General features: G+C 46.2%; 1 pseudogene across 1 annotated transcript; it reads left to right on the forward strand.

Annotated features, from left to right (window-relative positions):
* Positions 1-240: 240 nt before the first annotated feature.
* Positions 241-21,827, forward strand: LOC311327310 (tyrosinase-like; annotated as a pseudogene). Its single transcript has 9 exons — positions 241-334; positions 1,406-1,606; positions 1,716-2,247; positions 2,813-3,029; positions 3,894-4,041; positions 7,896-7,950; positions 8,744-8,870; positions 20,452-20,693; positions 21,453-21,827. The product of its transcript is annotated as a tyrosinase-like (transcript).
* Positions 21,828-22,722: the final 895 nt, after the last annotated feature.

The following is a 22,722-nucleotide window of genomic DNA, read 5'->3' on the forward strand; positions in this document are numbered from 1 at the left end:
ATTCTGGAGACGCAGACAGTTGTTTAGACCTGCGGCTATGACTACCTTCTCCACTAGGGGCTGCGGAACTACTGGCCTCAGCAGGGATTGCAGATGATGGTATGTAGCGCCCGGGTAGGCCTCTACCTGCACTCGCGGGTCTCTAAAAGCTGGGATACGTGCCAAGTTGGAATCACCTAAGATGACTATGGGTTTCCTAATCCTCAGCTGCCACTCCGTTAACTTATAGAAGGTGTTAGGATGTCTGTGAGGCTCCAGGGGCCCTCTCTCCGCGACGACCGGCGCTATGTGTCTAGCGGGCGCAGAACCCGAACACGGGACCCCGCCCCGAGGGGTGATGTTGTCCCCAGGGGGGAGGGAGGGGGGTCGGGGGTACGGCTTCGGCCAGACTCCCATTAGACAATCTCCCAGAAGCCCGAGACACAGGGGTCGCTGGGCCAACAGACCGAGAGAGCTCAGGAGGGACAGAGGTCTTTACGTGACGTAAATGAAGGGACCAAATATAAATTATAAATACTCTCGACTTCCTTAGAGACCCTCTAACTATTCGCGCACCGAGCTCCACGGGATCCTCTAAGAAAGGACAAGCCATTTTCCGCATGTATTGACTGGTTGACTACCGGTGTTTTTATAGCGTCGAGCAGTAATCTGGAACTTAACCTGCCACCGAGCAGGTTAGCTCGCCAGCATAAGTTACCATGGCGATATAACGCGGTGAAAAGAGATCCACCTTCGTGATACGGATGAACCAGTCTTGAACCTGAAGTTATCGCGCTAACCCCGTAATCCAGCTTCGTAGTACAGGGCTCTGGTCTGCCACGGTAGCATGTGACCGGGTTATGATCCGGAGGAGCGCGAGCTGACCGGAGAACCCTGCAGTAGAAGCTTCTCCTCCGCACATGATGCGAGAGCGCTTTGTGTTGCGACTAAAATACAGTCTCACACTGCGGAGTGGAATGTGGAGTTGGGTTCTGATATTAGAAGCTGTCATTATACTCAACAACACGTTCCTCTGGCCATGGCAGCCCTACACGGGTCTAGTCTGTAATCACATACACCATCTGGAATAACACAATAATGTCAATAATAAAAGCACTGTAGGCTATTATATTGTTCAGTTGTCTGATTTATTGGTTTGTTTCCAAACTATATGGTTTGTTTTCAATCTATCTTCAATCTCTTGGTCTCTCAAAGGAAAGTCTTCTCATCAACAGGCTTGTGTGGGTGGAGCGTTTACTAGAACATCACACTGGATTTGATTAGACTTGTGTTTGCTGTTATTGACCGCCGTGGGTTACAGTGTGTGTAAGTATAACAAAAGGGGGAAATAAGACTAATAGGTTTTAACTGGTTCATACAGTGTATATAGTTTATTCTATTTCATACTGCACACTTACTGTACAAGTGTCAAGAGGTCGGGGCCAGTTCCCGCGCCCCTGCGCCACGCCCGAGGCGTTGCGGACCAAGCAGCGCTGCCCGGTGTGGGAAGGCGACGGCCCCGCCTGCGGCGCCATGTCTGGGCGGGGCTTCTGCTGGACGAGCCCCACGGGCCCCAGTACCCCCACCGTGGCGTGGACGAGCGCGAGCGCCGGCCCCTGCTCTTCTACGACCGCACGACTGAATGATATTTAACAACTTTCATCTTAATAAAGCCATCGAACTGAACTCAGATGGTTGTTACGTCATAATCATACCATAGCCTACATTGTCTTGAGTGTGCGCGCGTGTGTGTGTGTGGGGGGCGTGGCCTGCGAGGAGTGCGACTTCGGCTTCTCGGGGGAGGGGCTGCGGCGAGCGGACGGCGTCGGTGCGGAAGAACGTCCTGAGCCTGTGGGCCGCAGAGCACCGTCGCTCCTACCTCAACCTGGCCAAGGACACGGTCAGCCCAGACTACGTCATCGCCACGGGGACGCGCGCCCAGATGGGCGTGGACGGCGAGCGGCCCCTGTTCGCCGACGTCAGCGTGTACGACCTGTTCGTGTGGACGCACTACTACGTGTCCCGTGACGCTCTGCTGGGCGGGGCCGGGAACGTGTGGGAGGACATCGACTTCGCCCACGAGGCCGCCGCCTTCCTGCCCTGGCGCCGCGTCTAGCTGCTGCACTGGGAGACCCCACCTTCTCCATCCCCTACCTGGACTGGAGGGACGCCAGCGGCTGCCACGTCTGCACGGACCAGCTGATGGGGGGGCGGAGCCCGCGGCAGCATCACCTCATCAGCCCCGCCTCCGTCTTCTCCTCCTGGAAGGTAAGCATGTGTGTTGTGTGTTGTGTGTGTGTGTGTATACCTGTATGTTTCATGAATGTAAATGGATAATACAGCACAGTGGTAGTCCAGGAAAAGCAGCCAGGCCTTCAGGTTAGGGTTACCTGGCCTCACTGTGTTCAAGATAAGTTCCCCTTTAATAATTCCAGGGGTGGATGGATTTGGGTTGAAACTGTTTTAACGTAGTGCTGTTGCCAGTGGGTGTGGCCAAAATTTTATCACAGACAATCGGACCAACTTCAAATCAATCAGAAAAACCAATCAAATGATGCAAACCAGAGCACCCGCATGTCTGTCAACAGTGCTGGTCATCATGTAGACCCACCCCACACATCATCAGAGGCCTCTGATTGGCCCATTCATAATGTCAAAGGTCAAATACAAGGTGAGAGGCTAGATTGGTCATTGGCGTGAAACAGAATGTAACAATGTATGTGTCTGACCACACAATGACCCCTGGTCTGTGGTAAGTGAAGTACGGTGTCTCTCTGTACAAGAGGGATGAGTTTGTGTGTGTGTGTGTGAGTGAGTGTGTGTGTGTGTGTAGGTAATCTGCACCCAGCCACAGGACTACAACAACAGAGAAGTGTTGTGTAACGGGACAGGGGAGGGGCCACTGCTGCGTAACCCTGGCAACCAGGACCCGTGGCGCGTGCCCCGCCTCCCGACCTCGGCGGAGGAGGAGCAGGTCCTGGGGCTCCGTGACTACGAGACCGGCGCCATGGAGCACAGCGCCAACATGAGCTTTAGAAACACCCTGGAGGGTTAGACGCACACACACACACACATGCACACACACACGCACACACGCACACACACACGCACACACACACGCACACACACACACACACATGGAGCGCAGCGCCAACATGAGCTTCAGAAACGCCTTGGAGGGTGAGACACGCACACACATGCACACACACACGCACACACGCACACACACATGGACCGCAGCGCCAACATGAGCTTCAGAAACGCCTTGGAGGGTGAGACACGCACGCACGCACTCACACTCACACACGCACACTCACACACGCACACTCACACACACACACACACACACACTTACATACACACACATACATACAGTACTGTGCAAAAGTCTTAGACAGCCACTAAAGAAAATCCTGTTTAAAGCTATTTATCAGGGCAGTAAGTGTTTATTTTCTTGTAAAAACACTATAGAAAGCATTGGAATAAACACAAATAAACATGAATACAAAAAAGTATTAGAAATATGTTGAGAATGAAAGCAGGAAACACTGCTGAGTCATGTTAGTAGTCCTGAGGTAAATGAGCTTCCCAAGCTTCCTACAGGACGACATTTTATTATTATTATTATTATTAAATAACACATACTGTACATGCACACACATACATACTCACACACACTCACACACACACTCTCACAAACACACACACACACACTCTCATACATAGACACAGACACACACACACTCTCTCTCTCACACACACACACACAGAGAACATACACACACAGAAGACACACACAAAAACACTCACTCTCTCTAACACACACACGCGCGCGCACACACACACACACACACACAGAAAGTACACAAGCACGTACACCCAGGTGACCCTGGCTCTGACCTCTGACCCCGCAGGCTTCACTGACCCTGTGACGGGGCTGGCGGTGCGGGGGCGGAGCACCATGCACAACGCGCTGCACGTCTTCATGAACGGCTCCATGTCCTCCGTCCAGGGCTCCGCCAACGACCCCGTCTTCCTCCTGCACCACGCCTTCATCCACACACACACACACACACACTCACACATACTCACACACACACACACATACACACACACACACACTCACTCACAACGACCCGGTCTTCCTCCTGCACCACGCCTTCATCGACAGATACACACATACACACACACACACACACTCTCACACACACATACACACACACACACTCACAACGACCCCGTCTTCCTCCTGCACCACGCCTTCATCGACAGATACACACATACATACACACATACTCACACACACACACACACACACACACACACACAACGACCGGGTCTTCCTCCTGCACCACGCCTTCATCGACAGGTACACACACACACACACACACACATACTCACACACACACACACACTCACTCTCACACACACACATACACACACACACACACACTCTCACACACACACATACACACACACACAAACACACTCACACATACTCACACACTAGGGCTGGGAGTCCGAACTTCGGGATTCGAATATAATTCGAATATTGACAGAAATACTGGTATTCGAACGAATATTAGGCAGCCCTTAATATTCGAACCTGTTATAGGCATAATTTTTTGTAAATGTGTTGGCTAGCAAACGTTGCTTTTGATTCAGATTCAGAGGGTTTTTCACGCCTGGTGAAGTTGCAATCGCGAGCTCATTAGCAAGGCTATTGGACACCTGGGCTCCTGTAGGAGGTGACGTTAGTTAGCACGCGTTCCAGGCAACCCGTAACTCGTGTTTTTCCGACCTCCTACACGTGAAAATGCTCTGGAATGGCAGTCAAACCCGTAACTTCCCACCCGTGAACTCGTACAGATCGATGTAGGCTACTGCCATTCCAGAGCATTTTCACGTGTAGGAGGTCGGAAAAACACGAGTTACGGGTTGCCTGGAACGCACCATAAACCCAAGCATGTAGTCATGCCTAAACACTGACTAAACTCTTAGTTGCTACTAGTTAGTCGCATATTAGTTTGGTGTCTAATTTCGGTTGCACCACGGCAATTTAGGCGTTGTCTTAACTAGTAACTACTAACTAGTTACTAAAAAATAGTCGTATGACTGTGACGGCAGGATCCAAATAGCCAATCGGTAAGCAAGTAAAAATGTAAACAAGGAGGTTGATCGCCCTTACCCAGCCCTTACCAAGGAGCTTGGGCCGTGTCCGAATGTCCATATTACATACTATATAGTACATACTGCAACTCGCCTACTACATGCGATTTAGTACATACCTGTACTACTCCACGAAAACATGTTTAGTATGCGAGATAAATGAAGCATGCTTCACGAGTCATCCAGTGAAAGCGACGGGCTCCGGCTCACAACAATATTGAGCTAGCCAGGCATTTGAGTTGGTCATCCAACACAGGCTCGATCCTCACCTTTCTGTATAATCCCAACTGTGAAATGGATGTGATAATAGTCCACAAAATATTCTTCCTTTGCCTCGTTTAGCACCAGCTGCAACTCTCCTCCAAATGCATTATCTCCGTTAGCAAGGCTAACGTTGCACTCGGTAGCTTGTGCTTATTATTATTATTATTATTATTATTGGGGTTGGTGCTTGTGCAGTGGTTCTTTTGGGGGAGTTGGAGCCGTTGGATTGTTATGCTTAAATGATCCTAGCCAGCTAGTTTGATAACCTTCTTTGATTCAGACATAGCGTAGGCTGCCTGGTACCGTCCACTGACCAGTTGCTGGTTAACTATGAGAGGCAGGATCCCAGCCGACCGTTGCTTCCCCCCAACCCGCAACGGAGGGTTATCAGCTGGGCTGGGACTCCCCTCGCAGTTAATCTTGATATAACTAAGACATCTGATAAAAAAATCATTCTGAAAACATCATTGCTTATCGATATTGCCTATGATACAATGCCCACTAGTGGACAGAATGTGCACAACTTTATTTTAAAACCTAGGTAGGTCTTTCTGTAAGAATTTAATGGTAAAAAATATTATTAATAATAATTCGAATATATTCGAATATTATTATTAATAAATAAACGAACTTCGAATATGATTTTTGGGCAAAAGTCCCAGCCCTATCACACACACACACTCTCACACACACACACACACACACACACACTCACAACGACCCCGTCTTCCTCCTGCACCACGCCTTCATCTACAGATACACACACACACTCACTCACACACACACACACACACACACACACACACACTCACACTCACAACGACCCCGTCTTCCTCCTGCACCACGCCTTCATCGACAGGTACACACACACACACACACACACACACACACACACACTCTCACATACACTCACACACACACATACTCACACACACACACTCTCACACACACACACTCTCACACACACACACACACACATACTAACACACACACACTCACAACGACCCCGTCTTCCTCCTGCACCACGCCTTCATCAACAGGTGCACACACACACACACACACGCGCACACGCACACACACGCACGCACGCACACACACACACAAATAAATACAGATATACAGTACACAGACACACACACACACACAGTAGGACAGCTGCACACTTGCATACGTTCCATTCTCCTGCTACCAGGTGTTGTTCCATGTGGCGTGTTGACAATCATCAGCCTCATCTGCACCGTTACAGTAATGAGGTCACTCTGGGGCCACAGCCTCTCTAATGGTCACAACTACCTCAGTCCTCACAAAGCACTCTAGAACAGGAGAACAGAGACGTTACGAGGCTGGAGGTAGGTTTCACAGAGCCTCAGCCCTGTCAACGACAGATTGAACTGTAGACTGTCCCTGTCAATGACAGATAGAACTGTAGACTAGCCCTGTCAACGACAGATAGAACTGTAGACTAGCCCTGTCAACGACAGACAGAACTGTAGACTAGCCCTGTTAATGACAGATAGAACCGTAGACTATCCCAGTCAATGACAGTATTCTGTAGACTTTGCCAGAACAACTTTAATCCTTCGATACAATATCCAACGTACTCTAGTCCTTCTATACATAACTTAAAGGAGTAGTAAAGGGGAAAATCATGTTTAGCCCTGTTTTAAGGTTACTTATGATCATATACAATGGTTCAGATCAAAACGTTGACAAAACTAGCACTTTTGAGAAAGTCTGATAATTGCTCTACCACCGTTTAGGTCATACAATGGATGTGGGTGGGCACTTTGAAAAATCATTCAAAAACATGTTTAACTCTCGATTTCAAAGACAAGAAACTCACCAAGGTGTTAGTTGGCGTTCTGACATAATTTGCCATAAATTAAGATTCTAGTTCATCTGGAAAGGCTTTTTTAAATATTTAGCATAGAACTATTTAGTCGCAGCACATACGTGTGTAAACTTGGGCAAACTAGGTATCCTAGCAACATAAACAATAACAATAGCTACTGTAAGTAGTTCCGCTTCCTGAATCCCCTCTGCGGATTGATCTACACATCTACAACGGTCGCGTCAATACAAGTCAATGGATTTCATAAAATGATCAATAAAACCCTACAGGATTCATACTTTGCGGCGAATTTGATGTCAGAACACCAACGGACACCAATTACACCCTCGGTGAGCTTCTTGTCTTTGAAATCGAGAGTTTAATATGTTTTTGAATGATTTTTCAAGGTGCCCACCCACATCCATTGTATGACCTAAACGGTGGTAGAGCAATTATCAGACTTTCTCAAAAGTGCTAGTTTTGTCAACGTTTTGATCTGAACCGTTGTATATGATCATAAGTAACCTTAAAACAGGGCTAAACATGCATTTTCCCTTTACTACTCCTTTTATGTCCATCTGGGTGTATGAGGAGTGGAATCGGAGCGAGGTGTGGATGACGGGTTAACCGCTCCTCTCTCCCCCCGTCCCAGCATCTACGAGCGCTGGCTGAGGACCCACCAGCCCCCCCAGACCAGCTACCCCCAGGCCAGCTACCCCCAGACCAGCTACCCCCAGACCAGCTACCCCCAGACCAGCTACCCCCAGACCAGCTACCCCCAGACCAGCCCCCCCAGACCAGCTACCCCCAGACCAGCCCCCCCAGACCAGCCCCCCCAGACCAGCCCCCCCAGACCAGCTACGCCCAGACCAGCTACCCCCAGACCAGCCCCCCCAGACCAGCCCCCCCAGACCAGCCCCCCCAGACCAGCTACCCCCAGACCAGCTACCCCCAGACCAGCCCCCCCAGACCAGCTACCCCCAGACCAGCCCCCCCAGACCAGCTACCCCCAGACCAGCTACCCCCAGACCAGCTACCCCCAGACCAGCCCCCCCAGACCAGCTACCCCCAGACCAGCCCCCCCAGACCAGCCCCCCCAGACCAGCTACCCCCAGACCAGCCCCCCCAGACCAGCCCCCCCAGACCAGCCCCCCCAGACCAGCCCCCCCAGACCAGCCCCCCCAGACCAGCTACCCCCAGACCAGCCCCCCCAGACCAGCCCCCCCAGACCAGCCCCCCCAGACCAGCTACGCCCAGACCAGCTACCCCCAGACCAGCCCCCCCAGACCAGCTACCACCAGACCAGCCCCCCCAGACCAGCCCCCCCAGACCAGCTACCCCCAGACCAGCTACCCCCAGACCAGCTACCCCCAGACCAGACCCCCCAGACCAGCCCCCCCAGCCCCCCCAGACCAGCTACCCCCAGACCAGCTACCCCCAGACCAGCTACCCCCAGACCAGCTACGCCCAGACCAGCCCCCCCAGACCAGCTACCCCCAGGCCAACGCCCCCATCGGACACAACCACGGATACCACATGGTGCCCTTCCTGCCCCTCTTCCGCAACGGGGACTACTTCCTGTCCAACAAGGCCCTGGGATACGAGTACGCCTACCTGCTCGACCCTGGTCAGTCTCACACACACACACACACACACACACACACACACACACACACACACACACACACACACACACACACACACATCTGCACTAAGAAACACACCAGTCCAGACACTCTAGATCAGGGACGATTCTAGGATCAACCCTTTAGGGGTGCCCAGCCTCTATGCTCAAACTGCACACGTCTCCCTCTTTGCACTGACAATCACACACAAACATACTCAATGTAGCTGACGCTTTTGTCCGAAGCAACTTACAATAATTGCATTTAACGTAGGAAAAGCCAATGTACTACTACTCACCAGAACTCACACGTGCATCTTCTTTCTAAAACAAGTGACTAAGAACATAATCTAGTGCTGAAGGCAAAGTGCAACAATAGCAATCTCAAATACAATAGGTGTTTAAGAGGGAGGATTGTGGTAGTACTTCTTGAAGAGATGAGTTTTGAGCCTGCAGTGAAAGATGGGCAGTGACTCTGCTGTCCTGACATCAGTGGGCAGTTGGTTCCACCCCTGCGGGGCCAGGACAGAGAAGAGCTGTGACCGTGTCGATCGACCGCAGGGGCCTGGGAGTGATGGGCCAGGGAAACCAGTTACCCCGAGGTAGCACAGCGAATAGTAATCACTCTTTAAACAAACCTACCCCCATATATAATGACTAGGGCTGGGTATCATTTCAAAAATTACGATACCAGTTCCAATACCAGTACCCTTAAAGTGATACCGATACCAACTGAATACTTCAATCGATACTTTGAATTTATTTTTTGCATTTTTTCCATTCCATAACCATCATGTGAATGGAAGCATTCAGTTATGTAAAATGCCATCAATCCTATCACATTCAAATAATTTTTACAAGAATACATTTTGAAAGTGTTTAAAAGAGTATCAAACTGCATTTATTACAATATAACTACTGACAGTGACTACACATTTTGTAGTCATCCGTGACCTTGCAGCTAATGTGAACGGTGTGTCAGGGCTGCTGCTGGGGGTGGTAACATCAGCAGTAGCAGTTGAGGTGCTAGTAGGCCTAGGGGGGTCTTAACATTAAGCATAACATTAGTTAATAACGTTAGCCTAAACACATTTCACTGCTACAGAAGTTAAAATACCACTAAGTAACCAATGCACTAAGCAATGCATTATAGTAGGGTTGCTAATGCTAGCTAGCTAGGTAATGGGGGAAATCCGTGTTTTTATGCATTTATTTTTACCATACGCCATAGGCGTGTAGTATAACCATACCTTTGAGCGTTTTGGTGGCATTATCTCAGCGTGCTAAACTGTGTCTCGTGTCAACAACTCGCAGTTGCAGCATGGGTTGCAGTCGATTTCACCAGACGGATTGTAGCTGTCTGCCGTAATGGGCCAATCACACGTCGCATTAAATTGAAGAACGCTTGCGGTGATTGGACCATATTACAACATCTTTTTTTCCTAGATCTCAATACAAAAAGGATCGAATGAAGTACTGGTTTGACTGAAGACGTTTCGATGCTACTTGGTATCAGTTTGTTTCGATCCAGTTCTACAAGGTATCGAGTAACGATACCCAGCCCTAATAATGACTAAACCCTGTTTACTGTTTAACTTTTTATTTTATATACAATGTATTATATCTATAATTATATTTATACCATGGCCTGGGTTAATACTCTTTCCTGATTGGCCAGCAGACGTGCGTTAAAACCGTGTATACGCACACGTAGTTCGGCTGAAGTTTAATTACCGATCTAAATCAATGCGCCGGCTTTGACAGCAACCCAAATGAGCTCATCCCATAGCCTGCTGGACCATTGCTAGCTAGCCATGAACGAAGTGTTGGATACTACATATTTGCTGTGCAACGCATCCATTGTCCAGTTGTCAAATCTATTTGCCAACAAACTCTTTATGATAGCCAGACACCTCACTGTCCCTAAATCAAAAACTGTTTTTTCACTTTGTGTTATAACGTGGTGGTGCACGTTAGTGGTGTAGTAGCCAGATATGAGTTTGTAACGTCAGTCTAAGAGTTGCAGTAAAAAAAAGCCAGACGTATGGAAAACGGTCTCCGCCTCGTTTATCCAGTAAGGGATAATCAACGAGTAGGTGCGTTAAACGGTTTTAAGGCACGACGTGGAGGCGAAGAACCACCCGACGCTCAGTGCCTCCGCAAAGTGCCTTAAAACCGTTTAACGCACACCTATGAGTTGATTATCCCGCTTATACCATGGCCCCACATGCCAAAGATAAATAAATATATGCCATTTACTCGCATTTTCTACATTAAAATATAAAGAAATTTTATTTATGTGTTGCTCACTGCTGAGTGTCATTATAGTCCCTAACTGCTAAATCACGTTGCTATGGAATTACAAATTAAATATAATATTTCTTGGAGGAACAGCGATGACATCCAATAGTTAACATGGGTTTGGAACCGTAAGTGAAATGGAAAGTGTCCGTTACCTTTTCTTTCAGCAATGTCTCTCAACCCTGGAAACGACCTAGCAACCAATGAGCCTAGCAACCCAAACTAGCTATCCCATAGCCTACTGTACCCATATATCTATGACTGTAGCTACCTGATATTGCTAGATAGCAATGAGCGAAGTGTAGGCTACTGCATATTTGCTGTGAAACATATAAATCGTCCAGCTGTCAAACCTAGTTGCAAACAAACTATGTATGATAGCCAGATTGTCCTCAACTCCAAAAGTATTGTTTTCCTGTCGTGGTATATTGTCAGTCGTATTCAATACATCCATGGTCGTATCGTTCATTGTGAGTTGATTTGCGAGGACGGGATGTGTCGTATCATTATGTGAAGCAGGGTTATTAGAATCCAGCAATTGCCTCTTCACACTGTGATATATTTGGATGCCGTATATACTGTAAATGAACAAACGAGGCGGAGACCGTTTTCCATACGGCTGGCCTCTTTTACTGCAACTCATAGACTGAATCAAATCATATCTGGCTACTACACCACTAATGTGCACTAACGTGTACCACTCACTGTGGAAAGATCTTCTTGCCCCTCCCCATAAGGTTTGTGGAAAGGCGTTCAGATGTGGCTGCATCGGTCCATCAGTTTTATATTTCGATACTTCTGAAATTAGAGTAAAGAAGCAATTAGGGCAATTCATTTACTACTGTATCAGTACTTACTAAACAATTCAACTGTCTTACTCAAATCCCATTCACCCACTCACAGCCTAGTGTGAAGCACCTTGCATTAACTTCAACACCAGCCTAAACCATGCACAATTCTGAACATGTAGGCTACAGTAAGAACCCAACTCCACAGGCTACACTAGCCAATATCCGAGAACATGAAAGCCATGTTGTTATATAGGAATCTGTTAACAGTGAACTAATATACTGTACCATGAGGTCCAGCTGGACTTGTAGTATGGATCTGAGTGCCACTGCTCCTGTCGGTCTGTCCATCATTGTCCTTCTCTTCATCACTGTTCTGCTCCCCCCCTCTTTCTGAGTCACTTTCTTCTCTCTCAGTGGCTCTGTCTCGGTCTCTGATGTTTTGTTCTTCACAGTCATCACTCAGTTCTTCTCCATTGCTCATTCCTCCCTTACTCATGCTTTTCTCTTCTCTTCCTTGACTGTTCTCCTGTCCCTTACTCTGCTCTTCGCCTTTGTCTGACTCCCCTCCTGTCTTTGTTTTTTGGGGTTGAAAAAAGCTGGCTATGCCACCACTTTTCTCCTTTTCATGTTTGCATCTGCTGGACCTACAGTATTCAAGAAAAGGGGGGGTTAGTGAGAGGCTGAGCATGCGTAGCTGAAATAGCTAGCGTTAGCTAGATATACTACACTGAGCTAACAAGCTAGCTACCGGTCCTCCTCTACAGGCTATTGCAGCAGGTAGGCTACGACAAGAAAACAAAATCCAATAACTGTCTCAATAAATCAGTTAACTGGGGACAAAAGCCCTCGGTGCTGCTTACGGTCGTTGCCTGCCTAGTGCCTATATCAGCGCGAACGTGCGCATATCGCTCGCTCATACATATTTGACTGTTCTCCCCCCTCCCGAATATTTTTTTTACAATATTCGTACAAATTTACTATTCGGTTAAAAGCTACTATTTGTACTCATCCGAGTACCGTATTCTTATTCGGGCACACCCCTACACTCCAGTAGATCCCTGGGCTCACGAGAGATGAATGGTGCCTCCACACCTTGGGAGAACAGATGACACAGTGGTCCTGAGACTGATGTGACCTTTTTCAATCCTGACCTGATTCTGGAAGCTGAAGGTTCTTTGTCTTCTTGTGTCTGATCTTTCTGATTATTAAGGAGAAGCTAAGATTCATCAGCAGTGTCGTTTTGGGTTTTTGAGATATGAGTTTTGAGAAAATGACCCAAATTCAGCCACAAACCCCCATACACACAAATGAACTCCCTACAGTACCTCTCTCAGCTTATACATTGTTTATTAAAAAAGGTTTATGAAAAAATATACATCATGATCAAGTTTAAAATGCAGCTGTCCAGACATCCAACCAACAGTCACCAACAAATACATTTCCATCCCAGTGTTTGTTCCATATCTGGGGCACATTTCAAGTCTCGTCGTAATATGCGAGCTATATCGTGAGGGAATGGATGAAGGACTTAAACAAACTGATTGTAAGGACTATATATTGGAGAATTGAGAATATTATTCAAAAAGAAAAGGGCAGGATTGCTCGAAAGTTCAGACTGGTGTGAGGTAGGTACTATTTGGTTAGGAACAAAGAAGATCAGTCCGCTTGGCTGATTAACTATCGTATCCACTAAGATGCTATATATCTCAAACTTGTAAGTCACCTGTCTGATTGTTATAATGTGAACTGAACACAGCATTACAACGTAGGCCTTTTCCTAGTTTTTTCAAAAGCCTCTGGATCTGCCTATTACACTAGAACACAGCTCCAGATTTTGAGTGCCGAAATGTAGCCCCAGCCGTATCCTGAGGCCTCTGGGTTCGAGCTTCATTTTGGCTGCGGTAGAGTCATTGCTACAAATGTAGGCGAAAACGCAGTAGTGTAATCAAGGCCTAAGAAACCAGGTCCATTCCAAATTCCTCGACAGGTCTTTCTCTTTCTCCAACTCCCTTCTCCTTCATCTATCACTTCTTCAATAGCTGGTGGTGAACCTGAGAGGAGAGAGAAAGGGGGAATGAGAAAGAGAGAGAAAGTAGGGAGGGGGGGGGGGGCGGATGTGTGTAAACTCTTCTTGTACTGTTCTGTATGTGTCGTTGTACAGTATGTCTAGTTCCCTTCCAGGGACAATAAAGATGTTCTGAATATAAACAATAAAGATGTTCAGAATATAGACTGATTTTCAGATCCTAAAAGTCAATTTGATATCAAATACACACACATGCACACTATTGCTTACAAAGATGGGGTCCTTTTTGAGGCAGGCTTCAGTGAACTCTGTGCAGCTCTTGGATGAACTGTATGAACACACCGGTGTCTTTTTAAGTGTCCTAAAGAAGTGAAGTTCTTTCCCCACTGGTCACAGTGGTATGGGTTCTCTCCTGTATGAGCACGCTGGTGCATCTTTAATTGTCCTGACTGAGTGAAGGTCTTCCCACACTGGTCACAGTGGTATGGCTTCTCTCCTGTATGAACACGCTGGTGTGTCTTTAACTCTGCTGACGTAGTGAAGTTCTTCCCACACTGGTCACAGTGGTATGGCTTCTCTCCTGTATGAACACGCTGGTGTCTTTTTAAGTGTCCTAAAGAAGTGAAGTTCTTTCCACACTGGTCACAGTGGTATGGCTTCTCTCCTGTATGAGCACGCTGGTGCATCTTTAATTGTCCTGACTGAGTGAAGGTCTTCCCACACTGGTCACAGTGGTATGGCTTCTCTCCTGTATGAACACGCTGGTGTGTCTTTAACTCTGCTGACGTAGTGAAGTTCTTCCCACACTGGTCACAGTGGTATGGCTTCTCTCCTGTATGAACACACTGGTGTCTTTTTAAGTGTCCTAAAGAAGTGAAGTTCTTTCCACACTGACACAATTTCACTGCTGTCTGGCACCATGGGAAAAAGACAGAGGAGAGAGGGAAGGCCGGAAGAGGAGAGCTACTTGGACAGCGGTTACTATTATGACTAGCAGACCTCTGGTTGTTTCAGCTTTAAGGAAAAGAAGTGGATGAGAGAGAGATGGAGGAGAAGACAGAGGGAAGGAGAGTCTAGGACAGCTACCTCTAGTGGTGCTCTTTTTGTCCCAGAAGTAGTCGAAGGAGATGCTCTTGTATCTTTACTCCTGTCCGTACCAGACCAGCAGCTCCTCCCCGACAGCCAGCAGCCGACAGCAGCGATACAGGATCCCTCCACGGTACTGAAACGCTACCAGGTTCTGCTCTTCCTCAGTACGGGCACAGTTCACATACCTAGGAGAAAGGGGGGATGGTTTCTTAAAAACAAACTGGTGAGGGAGGGAGAGATGGAAGGAAGGAAGGATGAAGGAAGAGAGGGAGGGAGAAAACCAAGTGGGTGAGATGTAGGGTCTGACTGTATGGAGGGAGGGAGGGAGGGAGGGAGGGAGGGAGGGAGGGAAACTTTCAAGACTGGAGAGGTGGTTTATTTTGAGTGGGAGCAGCAGAATAGATTCTGGAAATCTGAGAAATTAACATGTGTTCATATTTCTTCACCTGATTGTAATGCCTAATTATTCTACAGTTTACACATGCAAAGATGGGTCCATCCCTGATCTCTAAAAAGTCCTATTCTGCCTATTTTTGTCCTGTTTAATTGTACATGAAATCTTTCCTTTAACATAGCCTGTAAGAGCCAAATTCAGGTTAATTGGGTCAATGCGTTGCTCCTCCCATGTTAATAGGAACTGATGATATTTAGGTAGGAACTCTCCTGTTGTTGGCTAGGTGTTGCTGCACGGAGGGCAAACAGCTTTTGACCACACACGCACTCACAAACATGCGTACCGGATTGTTTGCTGGATTATTGATTATGGAAGGACAATAAATGGACAAAGTGTTCGCACAGCAGTTTATTGTCCGACTACTTTATCAACAAACACGGTAACGTAAAATGTGTCAATTAGATCAATCCGGAGCAGCAGCGCCATAGTGGCTTAAAGCACTAGGCTTAGCCTTCACGTAGCCCTTTTATTTGCATCTGATTGTATATAGGCCTCTGGATTCATTGAGAGTTGCTTCTCTATGAACTTCCTTCTATTAGTTCTATCACACAGTCCCTTATCATGTCTGGATCCTGCTGTTTCTGTCTCTCTAGTGGCATGCTGTTCAGCATTATGCTCATCTCTGGTTGCGTGTGCATCTCTCTCCATCTGTCTCTGCCTAGATGTATGCTTCCTAAGAGCTTCTTTATCTCTGGTTGCTTGTGCGTCTGTATCTACACTCTTAGAAATGATGTGTTGTTTTCTGACACAATTAATGTGTAGATAGCAAAATAACACATTGTGTCAATTACTGCAAATGATGTGTTATTTTCTGTATCCTCTTCAACACACTCGCATGTGTAGATTATTGTCAATCATGTGGTGTGTTGTTTCCTTATACAATTAATATGAAGATAGTGAAATAACACGTTGTGTCAATTTCTGCAAAACAATGTGTAGGTTAGGTATTAATACATCCATGAGGTTAGGCCTATTTTTTCTGTTTCCTCTTTAACACACCCGCATGTGTAAATTACTGGCCAATCACGTAGCAGGTAGCCTCCCGCTCCCGTCTCACACAATCTAGACGACAACGACGAGACAGCAGGACGAATCGATGGTGATGAGAGGAGAATCGGAGCTGAGGTAAAAAATAATTATTGTATATTTTATATGGTTCATTCACAGTCGTGAGATGTTAGGAAATGCAGCATCAACCAAAAATGTCGACTTGTCCGGAGTAATTCGCTAGTTACCCTCAAGATTTGATGGTTAAGAGTGACTTGTGAAACGTGTTAGGCTAGTTAGTGCTAGCTAGCTAACGTAACCCTGTTTCAGTCTGTCGTTTTCATGCAGACTATATCATCGGGTAGCTGGCCGGCTTGCTAACGTTAGATAGCTAGCTACTAACTTTGCCGTGTCAGTTGATTTTTTGGCTAACATGGTACGTTAGTAGTGTTAGCTGTCTGGCCAAGTTGTGCCGATAGAGAACCATAGCTAATGCAACGTCATTTCATGGTTATATGTAGCTAGTCTCGTCCACGAACATTATCCAGCTAGCAAGGTCCTAACGTAAGTTAGCTAGCACCAGCTACCAACTCCCAAGTAGTTAACGTCCGTGGGAGAGATTTTGTTATAGCTCATGTTAGCTAAGACAATCGGACTTCTTAGCCCGGACATATTTTGGCAGCCGGACTATTTGGCGTGACAGAAGCATTTGCATTCGGTCACTTTTTTGTGTGAAAATGTACAACGGTTTGCATTGTTGTTGCAGCGCGAGGGCGGGAAGGCTGTTGAGTTGAGAGAAAGGTACTAGACTAACTATTTTCAGAATGTAACATAACAAGAATGTTGTGTTACATTCACCCTAACCCGGGTCCGTATCCTTTTCCTACCCCACACCCTACCCCAACCCCTGCCTCTATCGGGGCCCAGGCACGCACACACACACACACACATTAGTGCTTGCCACACCTCTCCCATGATGCTCTTAGCCTTTCTTGCTCTGAAAATGCAGTTTGACGTAATGTATTGCTCTATATATGGCTCCGTGTGCTACTAACCCTGTTCTGCCTCCCCTCTCCCTAGTGCGTCTCTCTCTCCCTCCTATCTTCTAACCAGGTCCAGTGGATGCCCCACTGTCACCAGCAGACCACCCTGAGTCCGATAGATACCCCTGTTGTCTGCTGCAGATGTCGTAGCAAATTAGTTAACACACACACACGCACACACAGACATACAACAGTCCACTTCCGGCCTTAGGCCTGGGTCCAGTACCCCCTTCCCCTCACCCTACCCCGGGTCCGTATCCTCTTCCTACCCCCACCCTACCCCTGACCCCTGCCTCTACCTGGACCCAGGCACACTCACACACACACTGACATACACCAGTCCTGGGCTCAGATCCCCTTCCCCTCACCCTAACCCGGGTCCGTATCCTTTTCCTACCCCCCACCCTACCCCAACCCCTGCCTCTATCTGGGCCCAGGCACATTTATGCACACACAGACATACACCAATGTTTGCCATGTCTCTCCTATGATGTTATTAGCCTCTCTTACTCTGAAAATGTAATTTAATGTTATTTATTGCTCTATAAATGTTCTTAGCCGGTAGACAAACATACTCCAGGAGCTTGCTCGATCGCCTCGTTGAGAGGGGTCAGGGAAGAATTTTTACAGCTCACTTATCTGGCCCCCGGGTGATTACTGTTTTTTTTGCTTCCCTCTGGAATACGTAGGGGTGGGATGTCTGCCCACCTCCCTTGTTCTCTGTAAAGCGCATTGTGTTGCCTCTGGGTATGAAATGCGCTATATAAATAAAGCTTTGATTGATTGATTGATTGATTGAAGAATGATTTTCCAATGGTGGATAAGATTATTACTAAGTGAGCCAGGTAGGCAAATGTAGGCGCTTGGTGGCCCGTGGGGCCAGTGGTAATGTTAGTTCATCATCTTTCTGCATGTCACCGTTCAATGCAAAATGGATCCTAGTTTGGGGACATGCTAAAATGCGCCCTAGCTCCGCATAACATGGTGTATATTAACTGAAACCTTTTTTTTTCTTTCTCAGCAAATGGATGAAATGGATGAAAATAAAGTCCTTGCGACAGTTTGGGAGAGATTTTCAAAAGAGTCTTTCAACTCCACAATACTGCACAATTAATTGATGCATGTACATCAGAAATACCTTCAGCTGTAGAGATGGGTATATTTCGCAAGTATCATGCAGACTTTAACGAATTTATAGATACAGATCGAAACAATGACGTCAATGACTTTGATAAATTCAATATATTTTTCAAGTCTGGTTCTGAGATAGTGGATGCACAGACTGAAGTGATATATCAGGTAATGCTCTCAATTAATACAGTTTTGGGACAGACAATTAGGTTGAGAATCATTGTAAACAGTTTCCCTAATTTTTCAAATAATTGTGCAGTCTTGCATCTAACAAAGTTTTTATCAGTTTGGGGATTTTAAACTGCACTGATGTTTTATATATGTTTTATTTTGTTTGTGTTAAATCCAGCTTGCTCTCCTGCCAAACCTCCAGACAGGACGGACAAATTCTGTGCCTGCCCACCATGCGCCAACTCCCCACCATCCTCTCCTACCTGCCCTTGACCAGAGCCTGGGTGGCAGTGGATTAGAGGCACTCAAATCACTGGTCCAAACAAAGGCTCCAGACATCCTCAAAGAATATCAAGAATCTGCCATCATATGCACAAAAACCAGGATGCTTCTTGTTAAGGTTGCGGTCAGCGATCTTGTGGAGAGAAGAGGATTGTAAGTTGTTGTATCAAGTGTTTGTAGAGTTAAAGGTTCAGTGTGTATTTTGCGTCATCTAGTGGTGAAAATAATATTTATGGATTTGGCAGAAATTGAATTTATGTATGTATAATCCCATGAAACTAAATTGCATTTTCCTGACCTTAGAATGAGCCCTTTATATATAGGAGTGGGTCCCTCCATGGAGGCTGCCATGTTGAATTCAATGTAATATTCAGTGTCACCACTAGAAAACACTGCCTACGGCCCTTTACGATGGAATGAAATTGGTTCTCTGCACCATGCGCAATGAGTATTTTATAGTCAATGTCGAGGTTGGAGTTAGCGATAGGATTTATTCATGTTAATTGTCATCAGAAAAGCTTTAGTAAGTTGTCTGTTATTTTCAGTTACCCATCCAGTGATGACAAGATGCATCTTGCCAAGAATATTGTCACCCTCTTCCCGACATTGAGTGTCTTAATCGAGGAACACAATGAAGGATATGTAAGTACATATCAATTGCCCTCAATCCCACATACACACACACACACTACACATACACACACTTTGCAGAGGGGCGATGTACCACATGTTTCTACAATGGTTTCAGAAATTAGTGTCATTGTACTGTTGTCGATCAAGTTGACTGATGTATCATTCCCACTCTACCTTGCCAAGGAACACTACTATGATCCAGTGTCACACAGTGGCTTCATTGAAATGAAACTACGAAACCTCAGAAGGGATTTGGAGGAAAGCCAGAGAAGATATCGGCGGAAGAGAAAGTCAGGGTCAGGAGCAGGGTCCGCACAAGGTACAATAGCCCCTGTTCTTAAAGTCTTTGAAATTCAGAAGAGCCACATAACACAGTCTAATATTTTAGCTTTGAAATTAAGCAGTAAATTAGCTGCCATGTCACGTGTGTGTGTGTGTGGATGGTAGAGCTGATGAATGGCATTTGTTGGTTGTTGAGGTGGCTGTTGGCAGTTAGCTCCGCTTGTTGGCCCCTAGAAGATGCCTATTTGTTGATTTGCTCTGATATGCACTTCTTGCTAGCTGGACTTGTCAGTTTTGCTACATTTAGCACGACTGCTTTATCTGAAGTCCTTGAAAATGAAAGAAATGAAATGTCCTTGAATTTCATTTTGTAATGCCTGTATGAACCCTGCAGGAGGCCCTGTAACTCTGACCAACCCTGCAGGAGGCCCTCTAACTCTGACCATCATAGAGGAGGACGTGAGTGAGTGGGTGACCCTGGCCAAGAGGATGAAGCCCTCACCTGAAAACCTCTCAACAATCAAGCACGCTATGGATCAGACCTACACTCACCCAAGAACATGGATTACAACACAATCTCCAACATTGGCTGAGATATTTGATCAGTATCCACGGTTCATTGACATGCCACACCTGGTAAGCAAATTATTGATGCTATAATCTTAATTCATCTTACTTTTTAACAGTTATCAATTTTCACTCCTTTTGAAGCAATCTCAAAGCATTGATTAATCACGTCCATACCTCACTGAATATAGCCTGTTAAATTCAAACAAACAAATTGGATTGAAATAGACTCAACAGAAATATTGATTTCTTTGTACATCTTAGTTTGATTCCGACTTCGGCAAAGCGTTCAAGGGAAAGGGAGAACTTTTCATTCGCAAATGGGAGACAAACATCATCCCCAGGCTAATGAAGCTTGCTTCGTTGGAAACGTCTGAGGATCTGGCAGATCCTTCATCCACTGGGAACGACACTGATGGTATGTTGGTTTGCATTTAGGAAGATGCACTTATAACTTTTATACAATGAAACCTAAACAAGTAATATTAGTTATCTGAAATACTTGATTCTGATTGTACAATCTAATATTCTGCAATCACATTTTTCCATGTAGATATGCTTTGCTTCAAAGCACTTCAGGTGCTCACGCGCCTTCTTCCGCCAACTGCATCTGGACGAGGGGCAGGATGGAGTCGCTGCAGTGTGAAGTCAGCCATTTCCTACCTCCTGGACATTGTACCAGTATGTTTTTTGTTTCTTAATGGCTTTTTGGTTGCATCACTGTTGAATTCACATCCTTGGTTCCTTCAGTGAAGCTGGTTCTGTGTTAAATGGTCTTCTGTCATTGCTGTTTTCCTAATGTTGTATTTCAAACCTTTTGTGTTACAGGCTGGAACAAGCATCCCATCTTTGCTTGAGAATCCTGATTCAACAGTGAGTGCCAACCAACCTTGCATCGTCTGCCTTGGACACCCAAATGGAGCTTCCCAGCAGTATCTGATCATCGCAAGAAATGACAAGATTGCTGTTCCGCTTGGAGATGAAGGGCTGACCTGTGTAGTCGACAAACTTTTCAAGATGTATTGGGTCTGCAACCTTGTGTACCCTGTCCAACTGCAGTCTGTCTTCTCTTTCCTGGACCATGTATATGAGATGCCCGTTGTAGGTAAGAAAAGATCCAAAGTTGTGGAGCTCATCTCCAAGCTCAAGGCTATAAGTAAACCATGTATGTGTGCCCAAAGTGCAAGCGTGGTGCACCTTTAGAAGTCAAGCTTATGCTACGACATGGTATATGAGGACAAACTGTTTACATTGGAGAAGCTTAACAATAGAATATCCAGCTTTGACTATGGCTACATGAATGAGAAGAACAAGCCATCTGTAATTCTCAATCTTAGGACGAATGAAAATGCAGTCAGACAGACAGCCAGCCAAATGTGGTGTGTCCTCCTCTTTTTGCCACTCCTGATAGGGGACCTAGTTGGTAGGCAAAATCCACATTGGAAACTGTTTCTTCTTTTGCGAGAAATATGCAGTATTATCTTTGCACCTGTAGTCACACCTGGACTAGGTGTGTTTTTAAAACACTTGATAATAGACCACCATGACTTGTTTAAGATGCTCTACCCATACAGGCCACTCATCCCCAAGCACCATTTCATGACTCATTATGGTAGAATGATTGTAATGGTTGGACCGCTTGTCAAGTTATGTGCATGCGCTTTGAAGTTAAACACTGTCCTTTAAAACGGCAAGCTCATGTAGTCTGTAACTTTAAAAACATATCTAAAACACTGGCTTACAAGAACCAAATACAGAGCATGTACAACTGGACATTTGGGAAGCCACTTCAGAGAGAAATATCGGTTCCAAATGCCTTCCCTGTTATTGTGGGATCTTTAGAACTCAGTGAGCTGCTCCTTGAAAAGTTGCATACAAAGAATGAATATGTTGGCATTTTAAGCACTGTCCATGTTGCACACAAAGTTGATGTGTTTGGTCAGTCCTATCGAACAGGGAGTGTAGTCGCACTTAACTATGACACGAGGGGAACGTGTTTTTGGTGAAATAGTTCACATCCTTCCAGAATGTGAGAAGGAAGAGGTATTGTTCTTTGTCAGAATGTTATCAGTTGAATGTTTGGATGTTCATTACCAGG

The sequence above is a fragment of the Borostomias antarcticus genome (assembly GCF_949987555.1).
Source record: "Borostomias antarcticus genome assembly, chromosome: 31".
Lineage (NCBI taxonomy): Eukaryota > Metazoa > Chordata > Actinopteri > Stomiiformes > Stomiidae > Borostomias > Borostomias antarcticus.